This window comes from Canis lupus, chromosome 33 (assembly GCF_003254725.2).
Source record: "Canis lupus dingo isolate Sandy chromosome 33, ASM325472v2, whole genome shotgun sequence".
NCBI lineage: Eukaryota > Metazoa > Chordata > Mammalia > Carnivora > Canidae > Canis > Canis lupus.
Window position 1 is genome coordinate 6,229,349 of NC_064275.1, and position 20,860 is coordinate 6,250,208.

Sequence of the window (20,860 nt, forward strand, 5' to 3'; positions counted from 1 at the left end):
TGAATTCTCATTCACTAAGTCTCTGCAGACATGTTATTGTTTAGGAAAGCAAAAGTCCAAGTACAAAAATGTTAATTTAAATATTAGTTTCCCCTCAAAACTCTGTTTAGCAATTGCATCAATAATCCTTTTCCCTTTATATGAAACTCTATCAGTTTATCAATGATTATCCAATTTTATAAATATTAAAAAATGATGCTGGAGAATCACAGGCAAAGGTATTGAAAAATAATGAGCTAGAAGAAGGAAACAATGCCAAGATGATGTCAGAATAAACAGTTTAAAAGAGAATAGTTTTGAATAACAAATTATAAAAGATCATTGGGAAAAATTAATAAAGTTTTCATATTTCTTTGTAAAAATGACCTTTTATGTTCTACAAAATGTCAAATGTAAAATGAAGGATGTTATAAAATTATAACAAATTATTTTGTCTGATTTCCCCGCAAATAAAGAGAATTTGATTTATACTTTATTTCTTCCTAATTTTAGAACAGAGTTGATGTTTGATATAATAACCTAATTATAGTACTAGGTTTAATAAATATATTTTTTATAATTTTTAGTTCTAGTTTTCAATATAAAATTCAGCAAACCTTTTGTTCATTGTGAAATGTGAACTTCTGGTCCCCATAGAAGCAAATTCACTTTAAGTGAGATTTAAGTGCCTAACCTTTATAAAACTCAAATAACAAAAGTTATTTCGTTTATAGTTTTCCATTTACTTCTTAGAGGATAAATAGAAGCCTCTTTGGCATATTGCCTGTACTTTTATTTCTAAGAAGCAGAGTTAACCATCAATTCTCATCTCTCCTTTTCTGGTTTCTGTCACTACAACAGTGATAACAGCCAACAAAGGATATTGTCTTGTGTTTAAGCCTTAAATTGAATTAGTAATTCTATAACTATTTTGATTGACTTCTTTGATAAAAATCCAGGCTATAAAGATATACTCTATGTTCTCCAAAAGGATAGTAGTTCAGACTACAGAGGAGTCCAAAAGATACAGAGGAAATAGCTCTAAGAAAGTAGAATGTTATTTGGGAGTAATCATCATTATTAGAAAGCATCCATTATACATGCATTTATGGAACAAATATATATTCATGATGACAAATAGGAGAATAAAAGTTAATGCCCAGGGGAAATACTGCTTTGGCCAGGTTCCCAATTCAATTTGGTGTTATGACTTTTTGAAACATCTCTAAGACTCCTCAAGTGCACCTTTCTTGAGGTGTCCCCTTTCAACCAGCAGTCTGAAGGAAGACATCTAACAGCCTGATACATCCTTTCCATTTTTGAAAGCTTAAATTCTGTCCATACTAAGGGATTTATGACTATTTCTGAAAAAAAGTAACCATTTCCCCTGTATTTTTTCCTGGCACTATGTTGAAAGGGTGATTTAAACATTATGATTTATATGTCATTTAAACTAAAGGCAGTTTTGTTTTGTGTTTTGTTTTCTCAAAGAGGTATGATTTGGATGCCATCTGGCTAAAATAATGAGTTATTTCCTGTTTAGTGACAAGGCAAAAAGAAAAAGAGGTGAAAAAGACCAGAAAAGAGTATTATTGAATCAACTCTGAACAACAGGTTTGGGGAACCATTTGCGTAGTAGTGCAGCAACAGAGAAGTTAGCATGAGTTCTAATGTCAAACAGACCTGAACTCTGGTTCTGAATCTTCTTACCAACGCATAAACTTGACCAAAGTATGTAACTACTTTGAGCTTCAGCTTCATCATTGGTAAAATGACAATAATAGTAGGTTTGTTGTAAGATTGAATGTGGTAATACACATATAGTGATAAGCATAGAATTGACATGTGGCAGGCAAGTCAATAAAATTATAATTATTATTTTCAAAAAAATATAAGAAATAAGTAAAAGTTATTTATATTTACATTTTATTTTTTCAGTGAGTAGGGGTGGAAGGGTCAAAGAAAGAGAGAGAGAGGGAGAGAATCTTAAGCAGGCTCCATGCTCAGTGTGGAGCCCAGTGCAGGGCTTGTTCCTACAACCCTGATATCATGACTTAAGCCAAAATCAAGAGTCAGAGGCTCAACCAACTGACCCACCCAAGCTCTTTAGTAAAAGTTGTTTTTTTTTAAATAACTCATATCTTATCAAGGAGCACATACATACACATCTTATAAAAGCCTTCAACATATTCACCACTTCTTAATTATTTGTTCCAATTAACATGAGTCATCAATATAGGAGACTAATGTGATATACTGCAGAGCATCCAAATGTTTGAGGTCTCTTGGAATTACATTTTAAGAGAGAGTTGGAAAGTTGACATAGCTTGAATCAAGACCAAACATATTTCATATTTTCTATTTCATGTGAATGCAAACTGGTTTTAATACCCTTTTTGGACAATGGTGGAAAACAAAACATTTGTTATACCGATGGCTACAAACCATATATCTGAGTCTATGTTAATGTGCTCTCTAGCACACCTGCATAGTAGTTGCAATTGTGGCTGCAATTTTGTTGAGTTTGCACTACTGCATGATTAAGTTTGCAGTAGTGCAAACTCAACATGAACTATCTAAAATTTTCATGAAGGCAAGACTGGGAAATTAAATGATAGGGACAACCATCTATGCCTCTGTTAGGTCTTAATCTCTGCCATTCCTTCTGGAATGCAGTATTGTTTTTATTTACAATCTTGACTAGGTTCAATGACTTCCACCTAACCTTCCTTACTATAGCATTTATTTCCCGAGGCCAAGGAACCAATGTGGGAGTTGTACCATTTGCCAATTATATGTTTGGAGATAGGGAAACCCATGTGAGCCACCCCATGTGAGATGTTGCTTCATTTATTATCTTATAATCCCCATTCTAATAAAGGGTGTCCATGGTGATGCTTCAGATTTCTGGGTGTCAATGTCAATTCAGACCCTATATTCAAGAGTCCTTGAAACGTCTGGATATTCTTTTTTCCTCAGTGTATGGTTAGCTGAGTAAATGATGATATATTCTTTTGAGGGAAGGATTGAGGGAATTATTACCATCCCATTCATCATGGAGTCATAGAGTCCTTCCTTCTGTGGACTAAGCATCTCCTTTAGTCAGTAGGTTAAGGGCCTGAGACTTGGCTCAGGTCTGGAAACTGGACAAGGGATTGCCATACTGTTCATATAGCATTGGTGCCATTAGCCTCCTAATCATAGATTTTGCATTTCTTTTGGTTGCATAAATTAAGCCATACCATTGTTGGTTGCTCATTTATCTTTCCCCTAGTAATATTATGCCTTGTTCATCATTTTGTAGCTCTGAAGGTCGGACCCTGGGGTGCCACTCCAGTCTCACTACAATAACTATGCACAGCTTGTTTCTGATGATTAAGTTCCCAGCCTCCATTTTTCCTGTTTCCAGTTCAGCAATACCATATCTCCTATCATTCCTTGGTGCAGGGAAAGACATCATTGAGCTTCTCAATGACATGGATATTTCTCTCACCAATGCAATCCTTGTTACTTTGGTAAACAGTATGTCTCCATAGCTCTCTTACAAATCTCCCACTGTCAGCTGGTAGGTTTTCTAGGTATACATAGTGCATCCCCTCCCTTTTCACTTCTCTCTGCCTATTGATCACTATCTCAACTGTAAGTCACAGTAGGTCAAGAATTTCCACTTCATTTAGAAAAGGCACTTTTTTTTCCCAAGCTACCATGGATCATCCTAGCAGTATGTCACCATATTTTCCTAAAGTATTGTCAAAGATTTAAATCCTGTATTCTGGAAGAGTGGCAAATAAACTCTTATTTATTCAACTTTATGTTTTATACTCCTGATCCAGCACCTCAGGAATACTATATATTAACTGGGTCTTACTGAGTCTTTGGTAAATATTTTTTTTCTTCTTCTTCAGCAAACTTAGCCCTTCCCTGGCTGAGTTATACTGTAAATTGACCCTAGATATTTGTCTGATGGTCAGGAGAAGAGGTGGAGATAGATCCTGAAAGGAATGTATATTGTCTTACAAAGCAGAAGGGAGAAACCATAGCCTTTAGTAGGGATGCTTGGACCACTTTTGTGAGCTCAGAGGGATCTAGAGGATCTAGAAATTCAAGATTCTTTAATAAATTGACCCAGATGGCCACATCCCTAGACCCAAGATTCCATGTGTTTTCAATAGGCTCCTGATCACAGCATATCAGATTTGCCACAGTTAAAAAGTCAACTTTCTTTGGAGCTCTATCACTCTTATAAAGTTCTTTTCTTTCCTTCCAGCTGCAGGAATTGAGTCTTTGTGTGTGTGTGTGTGTTACTAAGAAGGCCCTTTGGCTTTCAGAGCTCACATTTAACTAATTATTTACGACTCTCAGCATTTTGATGTCTTTCTTAAATGTACCAATAGACTGAGCAAAGGCTGTCTGATTCCATAGTATTTATAATTACGATCCCCAGGAACCTTTCAAATGACTAAGATATTCTCCTAATGGGGCATTTCCTTTCACTAGCATCCCATTTCAGTTCACTATTGGTGAATGTTTTAACAATATACCACTACAACATGTTGAGGTCTATGAGTACTCTACTTGCCAACAATAATGGAGTCATTACCAACTGGCCAGAGGGAGATCCAATTCACTTTACAGTCTACTTCCTGGAACCACTCCTGATATAATCAACCATCAAAGGATACATTTTCTGTGAAATTCTGAAATGAAGATTTGTACGCAGGATATATTTTAGCAAAGTGCTCTTGGGAACAACACCCATTGAGGAAGGGAAAAAAGTAGTCGGACAGATAGACAAGTTGAAATTCCTCCAGAAGAAGCCTTAGCCATCCTCTGGGAAGTTCTGGAACTGGGAATGGCCCTTTAAAGTAGTTTCGGATGGAGGCAATGAAGTTGGACCTTTGTATCTTCTCCAATGACTAGTATTTCGATGCCAGGCTGCTCCAGGGAAGGGAACAAACCTGGATGAGTTAGCTTCCTCTAGGTAAGGGCAATTTCCAGAGAAAGACTTAGCTAAGAGCTATTAGTAGCGAGCACTTCTGTCACCTGGGGTAATGAGTGCTGTGGTTCTAGAATGATAGTATCTGGATTGCATACCAAAGCATTCACTATACCCACCACTACTGAATCTATTTTTGGGTTAGCCTAGACCTCTGTACACCTCTATTTTTGGGTTAGCCTAGACCTCTACCACTCTGGTGGCAAAGAAACAAAGAGCCAAGAGAGTTTCTGGATTTATGATTAAGCAGACACTTCAAGAAAATGGAATCTGACAAAAAAAAATAGCTCATCTCAAGTGTCCAAGAGTATGACATTACTGCAGCTGCCTTCAGTATAATCCACAATTGTTTCTAAAGATCCAAGACAATTACTTATTTCTTCCCAAGAAAATCTCTTCCAATGTTATGAGTGAGGAAGGAATGTCATAATATTTAGAATAATAGAAAGAGTTGGTATGCTTCTAGTAAAGCCAACCCTACAACTAAACTTATTAAAGTGATCCTCCTGTGCATAAATGGCCAGCAGAGCCAAAGCCCTCTCACCATCTTCCGAGTTTGATCTATGAGCCTGTACAATATAACTTTTCAGGATAAGAATTTATGTTAAGTCTTTACAATCTGCTTTATTAACATAATATTGCTTTTCCTTCATTAGTAGGTGTTGTTTCCAAGAGTGCTTTACCAAAAAATATCCTACATACAAATCATCATCATCATCCAGTCAGTCAAAATGCTTGTTAAATTCTTTTGTGCCCTTGACAAGAACTATAAGATAATGAGCTATTGCAATATTGGTGACTCTCAAAAGTAAAATATGCAATTTCTTTCATCAGCATTTAATGTGTTAAATGTGACTTCTGATTTTTCATTATGCATTTTTATCGTCAATAAGAAATCTTATAGTAATCATTGACATATCAACTTCCTAAAACTAGACAATTAATAAGGTTCAGAAGTAAATTCCTTGGTCTAACTTCAACATCTGAATTCAGTTTAACTTAGCTCCAAATCCCTGCAGTCTTCATGCAGTCTTCAAAGTGAATAGTTAGCCCCCAATATCTAGAAGTACCATATTTCTGATGATACTTACACGACACTTTGCCTGTGGTGGAAGAAGAAATCAATCATGCATTGCTGTTAATCAGTAAACCATAAGAACTTGTCAAAGGATTTGAACAGAGCACTGAACTTTTTAGCTGTCAGCAATATTTAAATACTTTTCAGAATGCTAAAATATGAAGACTTAATCCAAATACAATTTAAGAAAACCAATTAATATAAAACATACATAAGGAAATAAGTATCAGCATGTGAATTCATGTTAAATTGTTTATAAATAATGAACAGCTCAGGGAAATTGGTTTTATATACAGTACATTCTTCCCTTGGTGCTTGCCATACATTTAGGAAAATGAAAATGTATTACAGTTGGAAAGCCATTGAACTGCTTTTTGCCAATGCTTAACACGTTTCTTCTGGATCTCATATTCAAGAAATCACTTGAGACTATGTAGAAGCTTTAAACTTTTTTGGACACATCCCAAGGATAGAAGTGCTTGGCATCTATCTATACAGAAGAAGCACTGAAAGTTTTTCGGGCTCTAGAACCATATTCCTCATCAATATGCAAACCATAGTACAACTTATTAAAATTCTGTGAGGATGATACTATTTTTCTCATTTCAGAGATGAAGATTCTGAAACACAGAGATGTTAAATGTCTTGTCCCAAGTCACACATTTAGTAATAAGAGACATCATTCAATTCTGGGTAGTTTCCTTGGAAAACTTGTGGCTTTAATGACTTGGTAATTCTGACTTCTGCCTATATTATTTATTAATAATATTAATAGAGTCAGGAGTATTTGAGAAGATGACTCAGAAATTTTTTAAAAAACATGAATTATGCAAATTAAGCTGATTATATCATTTGATCATGGTCTTTCACCCTGCCAAGCATTTGCATTTGTTTGCAAATCTTCACAAGAATCATGACTCTCAATGGACCATAAATATTTTGAACACTTATATGGAATAGATGAATAATTTTGATGGTGGTATTGCTTTCTTTTGCTATTGAGTTATAGGAGTTGCTTACATATTTTGGATATTAATTTCTCATAAGATATATGGTTTGCAAATATTTCTCCCATTCTATAGGTTGCCTTTTCACTCTGTTAAATGTTTCCTTTGCTGTCCAGAAGTTTTTGTTAGATGTAATTTCTCTTGTCTACTTTTGCTTTTCTTGCCTATGTTTTTAGGGTTATATATGAAAAAGAAATTGCTAAGACCAATTTCAGTGAGCTTTTTCTCTGTTTTGTTTTTAGGAATTTTATGGTTTTGAGTCTTACATTAAAGTCTTTTATCCATTTTATTTTTATATATGGTGTGAGATATGGATCCAATTTCATTCTTTTACATGTGGATATTCCATTTTCCCAAAATCATTTAGTGAAGAGACTGTCTTTTCTTCATTTTGTATTCATGGTGCCCCTATTGAAGATTAGATGATTATAGTGGGTTTATTTCAGGATTCTCCATTCTGTTTCATTGGTCTATATGTCTGCTTTTATGCCAGTACCATAGCTCTGTAATATTTTATAGCTCTGTAATATTTTGAAATCAGAAAATATGATGCTTTCAGCTTTTTTTTCTTGCTCAAGATTGCTTTGGTTATTTGGAGTCTTTAATGGTTCCATATGAATTTTAGGTTTTTTTGGTGTGTGTGTATATAATGTTATTGGAATTTGAGAGAGATTGCATTGAATCCATAGATCTCTTTGAGTGCTATGGACATTTCAATATTATTTCTTCTAATCTATAAACATGAGATATCTTTGGAGTTGCATTGTCTTCAACTTCTTTCACCAATGTTTTATAATTTTCAGTGTACAAATCTTTCATCTCCTTGGTTTAATTTATTCCTAATTATTTTATTTATATGATGCAGTTGTAAATGGAATTACTTTTTGTTAAGTTTTTTTCAGATAGTTAATTGTATACGTATAGACATGCAAATGATTTTTGTATGCTGATTTTTGTATCCTGCAAATTTCTTGAATTTATTTATTAATTCTAAGAGAGATTTGATGTAGTCTTTAGTGTCTTCTATACATAGGATCATGTCATCTGTAAATAGAGACAATTTCATTTCTTTCTTTCCAATGTGATGCCATTTATTTCTTTTTCTTGTCTAATTTTGCTGGCTAGGACTTCCAGTACAATACTGGAAGAGAAGTGGTGAAAGTGAGCATCTTTGTTTCATTCCTGATCTTAGAAGAAAAGCATTCAGCTTTTCACTGTTGTGTATAATATGCTGTAGACTTATATATGTCCTTTGTTAAGTTGAAATATAGTTATTTTTTACCTAACCTATTGAGTTTTTTATCATGAAAAGATGTTGAACTTTGTAAAGTGCTTCTTCTATATCTGAGATATTTATATGATTTTTATCTTCCATTTTAACATAGCACATCACAGTGATTGGTTTGAGTATGTTGAACAGACCTTGAATCCAAGGATAAATCCTGTTTGATCATATTGTATGATCTTTTTAATGTGCTGCTGAATTTGGTTTGCTAGTATTTCATTGAGGATTTTTGTATCAATATTCATCAGGCACAATGACCTGTAGTTTTCATTTCTTGTAGTTTAATATTTGAACTTTGATATCAGAGAATACTAGCCTCATATAATGAGTTTGGAAATGTTCCTACCTCTTTGAAAAGGATTGGTATTAATTTTGAAATGAGTTTGGAAATGTTCCTACCTCTTTGAAAAGGATTGGTATTAATTTTTCTTTAAGTTCTTGCAGAATTACATATGAAGCCATCTGATCCTGGGCTTTTCTTTGTTGTAAGGTTTTCGATTACTGACTCAATGTTCTTACCTATTGGTCTGTTCAATTTCTCTATTTATTAGATGATTCAATCTTGATAGTTTTCATTACTTTTTCATATCCTTAAAGCTTCATATCATTTTCTTCACATTTGAAGGAGTTACCTTCTCTAAGCTTACTGACAGGCTTCAAGGAAGACCATAACTAGTCAGCCTAGAGATTCTGGTTGTCTATCAGAACTTTTCTAATGGTGCATCTACTCCACAACTCTTATTCTTTCTTTGGATGGAAGATTAGAATTGGTGCTTCCCTTTAATTCTGCAAAGCCAGGCTGGGTACTGAGAGTCTTTGTTTATTTTCTCCAAGGAAGTCCCCTGAAGTGCCAAAGTTGTGTGCCATATCCCAATGCAACAGAGTTGAGCCAGTTGCTGATGTTTGTGTGTTGCATGTGGGAGCTTCTGGAAGGTCTGTGAAGGCTCCCATATGCCAGCCAGGGAGGCTCCTTTGTGCTCAGTTGACAAGGGAGTGCAGGTTGCCAGTCAACAGGAGCACACACCCAGAGCCGGAAGTGTGCATCTACTTACTGTGGTATCCTTAAATGAAGGTCCTGCAGAGGTGAGGGTGGAGCCCTTGGTGGAGACCTTGAGCATGTTTATAGAATCTGCAGCCTGCTGTTAAGATCCTCTGGATGCTCTGAGTCCCACATTTCTCTCTGCTTCTAGTGGTTCTGAAATTTCTTAGCTCTGTCAATCCCTTCAGTGTTCTGGGTGGGGCAAGATAGAAATGGACCTCTTGGACAACCAAATGATTGGGAAAAGTGGGGGGACACTTTACTCTCACTTTGCCCTTGGGAAATATCAAGAACTGAAGGGTTTTTTTTCCTCCCGAGTTGTGCTTCCTTGGGGGAGGGGTGATATGGGTGAGGTGAAACTTCTCTTTCTTTCTTCAATGCATCTAGTCTCAGATTTTTGGTTCATAAAAGTAGATAGAAGTTCTCAGATGTATTCCTGGCCTCCTACAAAGGTATTCTAATCTCCGACTAGTTGTTAAAAATCAATGTTTCTATGGTAGGTATGAGTTCTGAGACATCCTATTCTTCTGTCTTGCTGATATCCTTCCCAGTCTTAGTTTACTAAGGATTTTATCATGATTTGTTTTCTACATCTTTAAAGTAGTCTTATAGGCTCTCTCTTTTAATCTATTGATATGATGAATGATGTTTAAAGATTTTTTGTGATATTAAATCTTCTTTGCATTTCATAGGTAAAAAACTTCATCATATATATTTTGTGCATACTATTATATATTTAGTTTGCTAATTTTCTGTTTAGAATTTTTGCACCTATCTCCCAGGCCAATCAATACCTCTCATTTCTTCTGCCCTTGACTGATTGTAGAGGGAGAAAAGGACTCTCACTGAGCCGGGAGCCAGACATGAAGCTCAATCCCAGGACTCTGGGATCATGGCTTGAGCCTAAGGCTGACACTTAATCAACTGAGCTACCCAGGCATCCCTACAAAATTATTTAGAATTGATGTTTTCTCTGTGGGGAAACTGTTACCAATAGTTAACTTTTTATTTCTAGTACAAGAAACTAACTTAGAAAATTAACACCTACAATTTCTTAACTATTTTATCTGACTTTAAAAACTTAGATTAACTTTGTACCTTGACACTCTGATGACAAATATCAAACAATGTCAATTAAAGGATGAAAACTATGTATCTTTCCAAAAAAATTTAATGTTAAAATATTATCTCATCCACAGTATTTTCATTTTTTTCTAAGGACAATGTTAACAGACCAACATTATTATTTCTCTTTTTGTTTACTACTTCACTTTTCCAAAATTTTCAATATTGTAATTATAATTGTATTATAGTCAAATAATTGCCCCACTTACAAAACACTTGTACTGTTATTTACTTGACTTTTTAATTTTTTTTTTTTTTTTACTTTTCATTATGGTAAACATCAGAAAAGGCTTATCTGCATGTATCTGATGTATTTCTCATCCACTTTGAATAACTATCAAATTACAGAAAATAATATATCAAATATACAGTCACTTGCTACTTTCCATCCCTAGATGACAAAGTTAATAATAATTTATTTTTCATTTTTGAATACATCAGAAGGTACCTCTAACACAGTAGTTCTAACAGTATGGTCTGGTTGAGCCCTGGTGGTCGCCACCACCTTTCAAGGAATTTATTTTCAAAATAATTTTAAGATGTTGGTTGACTTTTTCTTTCTCATGAGTGGACAGCGAGGTTTTCCAGAGGTTATTTGACATGTGATATCATAAAGGAATGACTGCAAAAGCAGATATTAGAATTCATCTGTTTTCTATAAAGAAAGTTATTTTAAAGATTTGCAAAATGTAAAATAATGCCATATTTCTATTTTTCTTGTCTTGAAAAACAGTTATTTTTATGAAAATATGTTAATATGTAACTGTTATTTTAAATGGGTTAATAAATATTTTTGTGTTTTAATTTACAATATATGCATATCAGTAGATACAAACAACTAAAATGAAATAACTTTAGAGTCCTCAATGATTCTTTAAAATGCAAGAGATCCTAAGACCCAAAAGTTTGAGAGCAAGTACTCTCAGGTACAATACCACTCTTAGGTAAAAACTAGTAATAGTCCCACAGGGTCATACAATCATCCAGTCAGATTTCAAATTTCCTCCGTTTGTAATCATCTCTTAAAATTGTTTGTTGAAATCAGAATGTAAATAAAGTCTATATGTCACAATATAAGCCTCTTTAAATCTATAAATTCCTCACTGGTTGTTTTTTGTGGTGGTTGTGGGTTTTTTCCAATTTATTTGTTGAAGAGAGTAGGTTGTTTTTCTATATAGTTTTTACAGTTTTGTTTTTCCTTATCACATCCCCATGCTGTTATTAACATGTTCTTCTGCTCTATATATTTGCCATATAATATTATTTACATGTAGAGGCATGAACAGATTCAAACTTATTCTTGGCAAAACATCTCATAGGTATTATAATGTAAGGTTTTTTTTTTCTCTTTTTATGAAGTTACTAGTTACTAGTCATTGTGGATCATTACCTAGAACTGTTTATTTGCTTGAGGTTATAAAATGATATTAATAATAAGTCTGTTATTCCTTAAAAAAACATTATTTTTCCATAAAAATAAATTTTTTGCCTTTAACTGTTTCATCAATTTGGGACTATTTTCTTCTGCAATTCAGAATAGCTTCAGGAAACTTGCCAAATCTATTTGGTCTATTTGTAGGCCCTTTCCTCACCATAGCTAAAACAGAACATTTGTGATAATAATCAGAAGATAATCTTCGGTCTGATGACAGCAAAGTTGACTCCTGCCTCTAGGTTGGTAGGTAGGGCAGGCAGGAGACTATAGAAAGAAATATCTTTTCACCAAAAAATATGTGAAGTGTTTTACTTAACACATTCTCAGAAAATCTATAAGCTGAAAAACAGGGTGTATTCCCACTTGTGCTTTCATTTTGTTGAAAGCTACCTTTGTCCCTTAGGAACAGGGCTAAAACCTGAAATAGACTCTACTGGTGTGTGCTATAATGACTTTTAAAAAATTACCTTCCACAGTACCAGCAATTTCACTGCCAGCCCTGAAAAGGGCCATTAACTTTTACGAGATTGTTTAGTCCAACAGCAGCAGATTGAAAGTGAAATGCGCTTGGAGCAGTAGATGTTGTTAGGGCCTCCTGCAGGACACTGGCTCATCTGGCCCACATTGTCAAGTTCTGTCTGGCTGCCCATTGTCTAAGTACTGGTGTACATTCTTCACACAGATGCTGTATATTTTGCTTTCATTGTGCATAAATTGTCAGCATGAATTCAAGGCAGCATGTGTGTATGTTATCTAAATTCTCAAATGTTTTATTTCTTGTTGATAAACAACAAAGTATGAAACGTGATTTTTTTTTCTTTCTCTGGCTTCTGCTGAAAACTTCAAAGAGGCTGAGAAGACATGTGAATTGTCATGATTCTAAGGGTACAGACTGTCAGTGTTTTCAATCAGGCTTCTTCAAACGCTGGTTGAGAGTATTTGGTAGATTGATTCAGAAAAAAAGTCTAAGGATGCATACTTCAGAGGAGTATAAATGTGCTCACCATAAATTCACATTTGTATGTCCTTTTTTTCCAATTCAGAAAGGGTGAACAAAATAAATAGATCTTTTAAAAAAAACCCAAAGGGCTAATATAAAACTTTAGTTCAGTAGTGACAAACTTCAGCTCTTTAATTCTAAACATTCTGGTTAGAAATAAAGAATTTCAGAATAGCAGAAAAAGTCTATGAAGCCAGAGACAAAGATATAGTAATAGCCAAGCCATGAAAATTTGCAATGCTGTGTTTCATTTTAATAGTGCTTCATTTTATAAATTTCTTTTTTTTTTTTTTTTTTTTTTTTTTTTTTTTAATTTATTTTTTATTGGTGTTCAATTTACTAACATACAGAATAACACCCAGTGCCCGTCACCCATTCACTCCCACCCCCCGCCCTCCTCCCCTTCTACCACCCCTAGTTCGTTTCCCAGAGTTAGCAGTCTTTACGTTCTGTCTCCCTTTCTGATATTTCCCACACATTTCTTCTCCCTTCCCTTATATTCCCTTTCACTATTATTTATATTCCCCAAATGAATGAGAACATATAATGTTTGTCCTTCTCCAACTGACTTACTTCACTCAGCATAATACCCTCCAGTTCCATCCACGTTGAAGCAAATGGTGGGTATTTGTCATTTCTAATAGCTGAGTAATATTCCATTGTATACATAAACCACATCTTCTTTATCCATTCATCTTTCGTTGGACACCGAGGCTCCTTCCACAGTTTGGCTATCGTGACCATTGCTGCTATAAACATCGGGGTGCAGGTGTCCCGGCGTTTCATTGCATTTGTATCTTTGGGGTAAATCCCCAACAGTGCAATTGATGGGTCGTAGGGCAGGTATATTTTTAACTGTTTGAGGAACCTCCACACAGTTTTCCAGAGTGGCTGCACCAGTTCACATTCCCACCAACAGTGTAAGAGGGTTCCCTTTTCTCCGCATCCTCTCCAACATTTGTTGTTTCCTGCCTTGTTAATTTTCCCCATTCTCACTGGTGTGAGGTGGTATCTCATTGTAGTTTTGATTTGTATTTCCCTGATGGCAAGTGATGCAGAGCATTTTCTCATATGCATGTTGGCCATTTTATAAATTTCTGATGTTAAGAATGATTTCAGGTGGTACTTTATAGGGGATAAGGAATTTTTATACATATTCTCTTAGTGAAATATTACAAAGTCCCCAAAAACTGTCTCCATAGTCCATGCTCTTTCTTTCATTCAATCCCCACCTAGGTTTCATTTGTTTTGCTTTAAGCTCTAATGAAGTATTTTAGTATATAATCTCCTTGGTCTTGGACTTTCCAGCCTCCAGAACTATGAGAAATACATTTCTATTGTTTATAAGCTACCCAGTCTACAGCATTTTGTTATAGCAGCCCAAATAGACTAAGGCATTGCATAGTGAGAAAAAAATGGTATCACTGACAGAAATAGAGATGCTAGACTGAAGGATTTTCTTTCTCATTCAAAACCACATATTTTCATTTGAGGCTCTCTTAATTTCAGATTCAGTTAATTAAGAGATGATTCTTTAACTCTAATCTTAACTAAATCCCACATAATCCAACTACATGATGAACATTCTCACTTGGATATCTAAAAGGCATATCAATTATAATTCTGCCTAATAGAGGTCTTAACTTCCACTCCTTGACAATTGTTCTTTCCCAAATCTTCTTTGTCTCAGTAAATGTCTAGCCAATTGCTCAGGTGAAAAATCTAGAGTTACCTTTGATTCTTCTTTGTCCTTCACCTCAACACAATTACTACTACCATACAATCCATCAAGAAACACATTCCACCAAAAAAAACATATTTCACATCTGTTTACTTCTCTTTATTTTCACTATTTTCATCCTGGTCACTATTATCCCCAGCTTTAATTCCTGCAAAAGTCTCTCAGCTGGTTGTTTCCCTTCTACCAATGTTCCTTTACAGTCCACTTAAAAACCAGAATAATGCTTTAAAAATATGAAACAGATTTTTTTTCAAACTCCCACATTAAACTCTTCAGTAGTCTTCTATTGCATTTAGAATGAAATCTAAATCTCATGGCCCATTAGGTCCCACACAATCTGACTCACCCTTATCTGTGATGTCTCCCACCTTTATTCTTCATTCCCTATTGTCTTGTCACATTGCCTTCCTAGAATAGGCCAAAATCTTTCCCTCCCTGGAGCCTCTGCCCCTGTTCCCTCATGCTAGAGTTGTTTGTTTCTAGATCTTTGCATACCTGGTGCCTTCTAGTCACTCAGTCTCAGCTCAAACGTCACCTCCTCACTGACATTCAATTGTAAGTAGCCTTTCCCACCCCCTAAACCATTACCTTCTATTACAACATCTTACTTTTATTTACTTCATAGCATGTATCAAAAATCTCATTTATTTGGTTATTTGCTTGTTGCTGCTTCCTTCCCCAGTGCTATCTCATGAAGGGAGCATCTACTCTGTCTGGTTCATCCATTTCTCATGTCTGGCATACATTCAGTACCCACTGAATATTTGTGAAAGGAGCAAATGAACAATGTCTCTCTTGTGTAAATCAATATAATTCTGGTGATATAGAATTCTCATTCTACTAGTCTCAGAGGTGGGAAAATATGAAGGTAAAAACCATACTTCTGTGGAGGGTTGCTACAGATCCAGATCTGCACAGTGGAAAACTTATTTCCATAAAAGAAAACAAAGGTTGAATTGTAAGAAATGTTTGGAGATACTTGTGGAGAGTTGTGCCCCCATTCAATGTGCTATGCAAGTCTATAGACAACATAAGCCCAAGCCACATCTTGGCTGGTATGCTACTGCTTTCTATAGAATGGGGAGAAAACTCAGTTTGTGGTCCAATGGAACAGAACTGGTGGCTTGAGATATAGCAGATTAATGCTTTCCAATGTGACAAGATCTCTTGCCCTAGTCTGCCAGAGGGCAGAGACCAAGGACCACATAACCACACAGGCCAGTGTTCTGACTTCTGGCAAATATACAGGCCTGACAGTGAGTAATGAGTGAGGCCTGGCAGATTACATGTTGCCCCAAGAAGAGATGAAGAGAAACAGAACAGGGATGGACAAATGCCCATGGGAAAAGAAGAGTATTAGCTCTCACACAAACCACTGTGCCCCGGATGGCTGGCTTAAAAAGAAATCTGGCAGCAAGAAAGGGAACTGAAGAAAGCAAAAAATAGAAGACAATCCGCTCCCCTCTCATTCTTTAAGTTTCTGATGCAGGAATAAAACATTGCTACCAGATGTAGCATGTGATGACATTAATTATCTCATTTTTCCATCATCAGGACAGAATTGATTCATATTATCATTAGCATAAGATTACTCTAGAAAATGTAGTATATTGCAGTTACTAGTAGTTCAAACTCTAATCCCACACAAATCTGGACTCAAATTATGGTTTTATCATTTGGAGCCATGACACCTTTTACAATGGGGATACTTTATTACTAGTACAAAAATGGGTAAGGAAAACAGACTATTCATTTAAAAAGTTTAATTCAGCACATGGAACACATAATTCTCAATAAATAATAAAATATAAACAAGAAATAAAATTACTATTACTACTACCATACAATCCAATCTAATTTTTTTTCTTCCAATGGATAAAGAAGATGTCCTAAACAAATGTAAATTTTCTCCACAAAGAGTCTATTGGATGTCTTGAATTTGAAAGAAATTGAGAGGCTAGAAAAAATAACTTTTCTCTATCTAAAATATGTGTATGTCTAGATATGCCCTCGAAGTCAAACATGAACTGCAGAATTTAATTAAAAGCAATAATCGGTGAATGAATAAATATAATTTTAGAATTAAAGTAGAAACCTTATTCTAATTCAATGTACTATTATTTTCCACTCATCAGTTTAGCAAGGAATAAAAAGCTGAATGATGACTTTTAATAATAATAGTGTGTAAAGAAACAGGTACACTGTTGCTGGAAGCATAAGTAAATGCAAACTTCCTGGGGAACAATTTCTCAATATATGCCAATCACTTTGAAAATGGTTCCTCTGGGCAGCCCAGGTGGCTCAGCGGTTCAGTGCTGCCTTCAGTGCAGGGCGTGATCTTGGAGACCCGGGATCGAGTCCCACGTCAGGCTCCCTGCATGGAGCCTGCTTCTCCCTCTGCCTGTGTCTCTGTCTCTCTCTCTTTACTCTCTGTGTCTCTCATGAATAAATAAAATCTTTAAAAAAATGATTCCTCTTTCATCCAGCCATCTCATTCCCAATAGCTTATCCTAAGGAAATAGTAGAAGAATTACATAAAAGTATATACAAGAGTATTTCATTTTAGGAATTTTTCTAAAAGTCCTTGCCCCTCCCCCCGAAAACATGATAGTCCATTTATTTGAGATTTGCTAAATTATGATAAATATTTTGTAGTCACTAAGAATGACAATGTAAATATACATTGGCATTAAAATAGGCATATGTTATTCATTTAACAATTAGGCTATAGAAAAGAGGCTGAGAAAAAATGAGGAGAGAGAGGGATATGTCCCAAATGAAAGAACAGGACAAAACCTCAGCAAGAAACCAAAATGAAATGCATATAAATAACATGCTAGTAAAGAATTTAAAGTAATAATCATAGAGATACTCACTGGACTTGAGAAAAGAGTGGAGGATATCAGTGAGACTGTTAACAAGAGTTTAAAGAACCAATAAGAGATTAACACAATAAATGAAATTAAAAATACACTAGATAGAATAAACAGAAGGCTAGAGGAAACAGAGGAACAAATTAGTGACCTGGAAGTAAGAATAATGGAAAGTAATCAAGCTGAATAGATAAGAGGAAAAATATGTAAAATGATAATAGACTTAGGGAACTCAGCAACTCCATCAAGATTATAGGAATCCCAGAAGGAGAAGAGGGAGAAGAGGAAGCAGAGAATTTATTTGGAGAAATAAGATATGAAAACTTCTCTAATTTGGGGAAGGAAACAGATATCCAGATTCAGGAAATACAGAGATCTCCCAACAGAATCAATCTGAAAATGTCCACATCAAGATGCATAGTAATTAAAATGGTAAAAAGTAATGATAAAGAGAAAATTTTAAAAGCATCAAGAGAAAAGACAGTTACATTTAAGAGAAACCCCATAAAGCTATCAGCATATTTTTCAGCAGAAACTTTGCAAGCCAGAGAGTGGCATGATATACTCAAAGTGCTGAAAGGAAAAAATCCACAGCCAAGAATACTCTACCCAGCAAGGCTATCATTCAAAATAGGAGAGTTAAGGAGTTTTTCATACAAACAAAAGCTAAAGGAATTCATGGCCACTAAACCAGCCCTATAAAAAATTTAAAGAGTACTCTTTGAGTAGAAAGGAAAGATTATGAGAAGCAGAAAACACAAAAAGTCATAAAAATATATGTGTATATATACATACATATATTTTAATAAAATATATCTCCATAAAAATCAGTCAAAGGATTCACAAAATAAAAGGATGTAAAATATGTCACCATATACCTAAAACATGGGGAAAGAGGAATAAAGAATGGGTTCAAATTTAGGCAGCCATCAACTTAATATAGACTTTATATGAAGATGTTATATACAATCTAGTGGCAACCATAAATCACAAACCAGTAAAAGATATGCAAAGAAGATAAAGGAATCCATATCAGCAAAGAAAGCCCAGCAAATCATGAAAGAGAGCAAGAGAAGAAAGGATCAGAGAAAAACTATTAATCACAAAACAAGAAACAAAACGGCAATAAATACATATTAATAATTACTTCCAATGTTAATGGACTAACCTCACCAATCAAATGACATGGGTGATGGAATGGACAGAAAAACAAGACCCATCTATATGCTGCCTACAAGAGACTCATTTTAGACCTCAAGACACATGTAGATTGAAAGTAAAGGAATGGAGATTTACATTTATCATGCAGATGTATGTCAAAAGAAAGCTGGGGTACCAATACTAATAACGGACAAACTAGACTTTTTTGACAGCTCATTATTTTTAATATGTGATACTCAAGGTACAAGATAATTGCATCTAATATTATTACAAATAAAAGAGAAATCAGATCAGTCATCAAGGACTCCTGAGTGAACAGCATTTTCATAACCTCCATGCTTATCATCTTTGCTTTCTGGGTGTAATTTGGTAAGATCATCAATTTGAAGAATAGAAATTGAAGCTTCTGTCACAAATTTTAAACTCTTAACTTTCACCGTGGTTGGTTCAAATACCCCTGCTTGTTTGTTGTCTTGAGGTTTACCATTGATGAAATCAAGACCAATTCATTTACGAAATTTGTGTTCTGGGTTACCTTGTCCCTCATTATGGAAAGCTCTTAACTTTGCAACTAGGTCTGTGGAATTTTGGGCAGCATTAACTGCCAGTGTGTTAGAAAAAAATAAGAAGAGATCCTGCAAACTCTGATATAGCAAGCTGTTTCTGAGGCCTCATCTGGTTTTGTAGTTCTAAAGGTATATGGAAGGGGCTGCTTCTATAGTATCCCACCTGGAACCACGGATTTTGACCCCAAAACTCTCTTCAAAACACAAAGAGCATCATGTAAAGAGCACTCCATCTTATGACACATGAAATCATTTGCCTCACATAAGATAATTGATGCAGATGTATGAGATTTAGTGCTATTTTAAAAAGTAAAGTAAAATTCTTAAATCAATGTTTTTATAAAGTAAGTCTATATTCACCATAAGCACCTTGGTTGAATCCTGCTTGCATGATTCAGACATTAAAGCAATGTCTGGACTTCACAGAAGAGATGAAATGGTTACTCCCATCTCCTTTTGCAACACCCTAATACTGTTCTCTCTCATGTATATAACTGCTTATATCACTAAAAGACTAGAGCAGCAATCAATGGGAAGGGACAAAATAGACTCTAACAAGAAACAAAAAAGGACACTATATAATAATAAGGGGACAATCTAGTAAGATATAACAATTGTAAATATATGCACTCAAAATGTGAACACCCAAATACATAAAACAGTTAATGGCTAACACAAAGGAACTAATTGATAATAAAACAATAATAATAGTAGAGGACTTTAACAACTCACATCAATGGACAGATCATCCAAACCAAAAATCAACAAGGAAACAGTAGCTTTGAATGACACACTGGATTAGATGGATCCAGCAAATATAGTCAGAAAATTCCACCCTAAAATAGCAGAATACACATTCTTTTCAAGTGCGGATGGTACATTCTCCATAATAGATCACATATTAGACAATGAAATAAATTTCAACAAATTAAAAAATATGGAAGTTAAATCGTACATCTTTTCTGACTACAACTTTATGCAACTAGAAACTAGAAATAAACTGCAAGAAAAGTCTGAAAAATAGCATAAATACGGTAAGGTTACATATGTTTGTAAATAAGGAATGGAACAACAAAGAAATTAAAGAAGAAATCAAAAAGTACATGGAGAAAAACAGCAGATGTTGGTTGGCCTTTCCTTGCATCCTTGCCAATATTTGTTCTTTCCTATCTTGTTAATTTTAGTCATCCTGACTGGTATAAAGTGGTATCTCATTGTGCTTTTGATTTGTATTTCCCTGATGCCAAGTGATGTTGAGCATTTTTTCATGTATCTGTTGGTCATGTGTAACTCTTCTTTGGAGAAGTGTCAGCTCATGTCTTCTCCCATTTCTTGACTGGATTATTTGTTTCTTGAGTGTTGAGTTTGATAAGTTCTTTATAGATCTTGGATTCTAGCCCTTTAGGTAATAAGATAATTTGCAAATACCTTCTATCATTCTGTAGGTTGTCTTTTAGTTTTGTTGACTGTTTCCTTTGCTGTGCAGAAGCTATTCTATCCTGATGAAGTCCCAATAGTCCGTTTTTGCTTTTGTTTCACTTGCTTTTGGAGATGTGTCTAGTAAGAAGTTGCTGT

At 34.9% G+C, this 20,860-nt stretch overlaps 1 long non-coding RNA gene and 1 other non-coding gene across 2 annotated transcripts in view; both read right to left on the minus strand.

Moving 5' to 3' along the window:
* The window catches only part of LOC112640497 (uncharacterized), a 374,890-nt gene that overhangs the window by 42,477 nt on the left and 311,553 nt on the right, over positions 1 to 20,860 (minus strand). The window lies entirely within an intron of this gene.
* Positions 19,693 to 19,822, minus strand: LOC112641772 (small nucleolar RNA SNORA20). The gene has a single exon (XR_003124833.1). It is a non-coding gene; the product is annotated as a small nucleolar RNA SNORA20 (small nucleolar RNA).